The sequence below is a fragment of the Prionailurus bengalensis genome, chromosome D2, assembly GCF_016509475.1.
Source record: "Prionailurus bengalensis isolate Pbe53 chromosome D2, Fcat_Pben_1.1_paternal_pri, whole genome shotgun sequence".
Taxonomy (NCBI): Eukaryota; Metazoa; Chordata; class Mammalia; order Carnivora; family Felidae; genus Prionailurus; species Prionailurus bengalensis.
In genome coordinates this window covers 21,331,839-21,335,855 of record NC_057351.1, presented here as the reverse complement: position 1 = coordinate 21,335,855, position 4,017 = coordinate 21,331,839, and the positions used below count along the sequence as shown (strand labels likewise).

The following is a 4,017-nucleotide window of genomic DNA, read 5'->3' as shown; positions in this document are numbered from 1 at the left end:
TATACTCTGAATTGTGTTTCTTGTCCCATATAAACAAAAGCCCTAAAATAGTTTCATTCACAGACCTGCTGGTCTCCTCCCTGACCACTGCAGGCATCCACCTGGTTTCCCAGATATTGACCTCTCTGCCTCTGGGCCTTGTCTCCCAAGGGGAGCTAGAGTAGTAATATTGGCCTGTGTTCCCCAGATCAGCTTCTCTCCCTGGATCTTGCCTATGAAGGGGGAATACTATACCTCTAGATGCAGCACCCCTTCCTTAATTATGTGATCTACGCCCTCCTTTTCCTCCTGTGATGTTGGATACACCTTGAACAGTACTAAATATAATTCCAAATATTTCTCAACAGCTTTTGAAAACAGTGGACATATCACTGGAGGGTCACAAAAGCTGAGTTGCAAATATTTACATTGGTAGAATAAGTGAAGTTTAACAGTGGAATTCTATGTGTAATCAATGGGCATTTGTTTATTTCATTTCAGGTTTTAGTTAAGGTTTTTGCCAATTTTATTTCAATGTAGTTTGTGTAGTCATTTCCTAGAAATTATATGACCTTCTAGGATCTTTTTAGATTTTTTTTACATTTTGTTACAAGGGGAAAAATAAAATAAAAAAATAAAATAAAATAAAAATAAAAGGCCACATTTAATTCTACCTTCCTAAAATAAGTATTTCCTTCCAGTTTGCATCTAATGTATTTTTTTTTAAGTCAGAAAACCAATTTTTTCTTTCTAAAGCTCCGCCATATATTTCCAGTGGGTGCCGATGGTCACTTACCACATGCACACCAGGTTGTCCATGTAGCAGGCAAACAAAGTCTGTCCATCAACAGACCAGGCCGGAGAGGTACACTGGGATGGCTCAGTCTTGCTGCTAGTATTGATAACTTCCTGCTTCAGTTCGTCTACAATTACCTTGCCTTCTAAGTCCCAGATCTTGATTCTGGGGCCTGTGGCAACATAGAGCCAATATTAGTTAGGATTGAAGCACAGGGCATTGATGATGTCCCCACCATCTAGAGTATAGAGGTCCTACAGCATGGACTTGGCCATCCTTGCTTCTAAGAAGCACAGAGGGATCCATCTGGAGAAACAATCACAGTGTTCAGGTAGCCCATGTGGCCAGTGTGATTGGTCTTCAGCTTGCGGTTTGCTTGGTTCCATACCTTGACCAGATTGTCCCAGCCACAGAAGACAATGATGGGATTGCTTCTATTGGATGTAAAGCAGACGCAAGACACCTACTCCAAATGGCTCTCATCCTGGACAGTGTATTTGCATACACCCAGAGTATTCCACTGCTTGATGGTTTTATCTCGGAAGCCAGAGACTTCTGGGTTGCCAGAAGAGAAGGCCCCACTCAGCACATCCTTGTGTGGCCTACAAATCTGTGTGTGGTGGTACACACTGTGAGGTCCCAAAGCCAAAGTGTTCTATGCCAGGAGCCTGAGAGGGCAAACTGCCCATCTGAGGGTATGACCACATTACTAACAAAGTGGGAATGACCCTAAAGAAAATGCTGTGGGATGCCCTAGTTAGTTTCATCCCTGGTCAGCTTCCACATGATAATGGTCTTATCTCAAGAGGCAGATGGTATCATGTCCGGGAACTGGGAAGTGGTGGCAATCTGGGTCATCCAGCCATTGTGGCCCTTGAGGATGCCACGAAATGTCATCTGCTCAGTCATGGAGGCAGCAAGTGCAGGTGTCTCCACAATGATGAAGATGAAGTGGGATGGCTCAGCATGGGGCCCTGCTGAGGAAGAGAGAACTGCATCTAATGTATTTGCGTTATCCACATGTGAAATCCCAGTAATACAATTGTCTTTTTGCTTTTTTACTTATATTGAAAAATAAAAGCTTTTCTCCACATATGATCTTCATAAATATAATTTAATAGATGTATACGTAATATAAGTATAAAAATATAATTTAATAATTCTATTCCTTCTAATAGATGTATAATTTACATGATATTCATAATTTATATTATCTAATTGTTCGGTATTTTAATTTTTTCCCAATTGGAAGTGGAATTATTGGGTCAAAAATCTATGAACAGCTTTTCCTTCATATTATGCAAAATCCATTCTCAAAAGTATTATTCCAAGTCACTCCACTGGCCAAGTGTGGATGTTTGGCCAAGTGTGGATGCGTATTGATGTTTCACTTATTATGCAAGATGTCCTGGCTTCAATATTATCTTCTTATTTTTTTCTTCATATATAACAGATATTACATGTTATCTTTTAGTATAGATCATATAAATTAAAATCTAAATTTCAGAAAGAATAACTAAGTCTTAAGAGAGGAGGCTAAAATGAAAGATTGCAAGTATGTAAGTTTCTTATCTCTAAATCTTTTTAAAGTTAGCATTATTAATGTATACTATTTATAATCCTTTCCCATCTTCTAGACACTGTAACTTACAGAGAAGAATGTAATCTTGCATGGGCATGCTATTACCAGTAAAGACTCTGGTTTCAGGGAGCATTAAAACAAATATGCAAATCCATCATTTTGTACCCCACCAAAAAAAGGGATATACCCTGTAAAAGACAAAACTATAAGTATAAAAGTCAGAGAAGGCAAAATATAGAGATTTCCTTTGAGAAGTTTTACACAGTCACAAAGAAGAAGAATTAAAATTTATGAACCAATATCTTTCAAAAATATCTCATGTTTTTCTGACATTTGATGTATCTTGCTTCCCTTTTCCAAGGTCTGAATCTTTCCTTAAGACAAGTATCCAAGCTTTAAATCTCCAGGGTGCTTTACTTAGGAAGCAGCAACAGGCTGAAGTGGGCTATGTGGTCATTGATGTGGACGCTGGAACGATCTTTAAGTCTGAAATTTAGACAAGAATGAGGAGTAGCTCTGGGCTCAACTTGGGACAATGAAGACTGAAATGACAGACATTTAAACAGTTGTGGTCAGACTGCAAAGACCAGCAGTCCTAAAATAGATAGGATGCAAAGTTGACAGACTACAACTCTTTGCTTGTTTATCAGAGAAATGTATGTAGTCTTCATAAAAGCAATGGAATGGCACCACATATCTAGTTATATGATGATCATATTCCAAATGCCATACTCTAAGCTCTTGGATTTACAATTCACCCCTATGTTTTTGTTGTTAAGTACATATAACAGCAAAAAAGCAGGCTAAAAAAAAAGCCCATTTCTAACCCAAGTTAATCTACAAGAATATTGAAAGGCAAATATATTGTTTAGTGCAAATATATTGAAGTGTTTAGTGCATTCAACCCTTCATTCATTTGAGTTTTTACTGAGTACCTATTAAGCTTTAGAAATTCAGTGATGATTGTTTAACATAATGTTGGAAGTTCTAGCATCAGCAATCAGACAACAAAAGGAAATCAAAGGCATCAAAATTGGCAAAGATGAAGTTAAGCTTTCATTTTTTGCAGATGACATGATATTATACATGGAAAATCCGATAGACTCCACCAGAAGTCTGCTAGAACTGATGCATGAATATAGCAAAGTTGCAGGATACAAAATCAATGTACAGAAATCAGTTGCATTCTTATACACTAACAATGAAGCAACAGAAAGACAAACAAAGAAACTGATCCCATTCACAATTGCACCAAGAAGCATAAAATACCTAGGAATAACTCTAACCAAAGATGTAAAAGATCTGTATGCTGAAAACTATAGAAAGCTCATGAAGGAAATTGAAGAAGATATAAAGAAATGGAAAAACATTCCGTGCTCATGGATTGCAAGAATAAATATTGTCAAAATGCCAATACTACCCAAAGCTATCTACACATTCAATGCAATCCCAATCAAAATTGCACAAGCATTCTTCTCGAAACTAGAACAAGAAATCCTAAAATTCATATGGAACCACAAAAGGCCCCGAATAGCCAAAGGAATTTTGAAGAAGAAGACCAAAGCAGGAGGCATCACAATCCCAGACTTTAGCCTCTACTACAAAGCTGTCATCATCAAGACAGCATGGTATTGGCACCAAAACAGACACATAGACCAAT

General features: G+C 37.7%; 1 pseudogene; it reads right to left on the bottom strand.

Annotated features, from left to right (window-relative positions):
- Positions 1–1,029: 1,029 nt before the first annotated feature.
- Positions 1,030–1,684, bottom strand: LOC122493512 (annotated as a pseudogene).
- Positions 1,685–4,017: the final 2,333 nt, after the last annotated feature.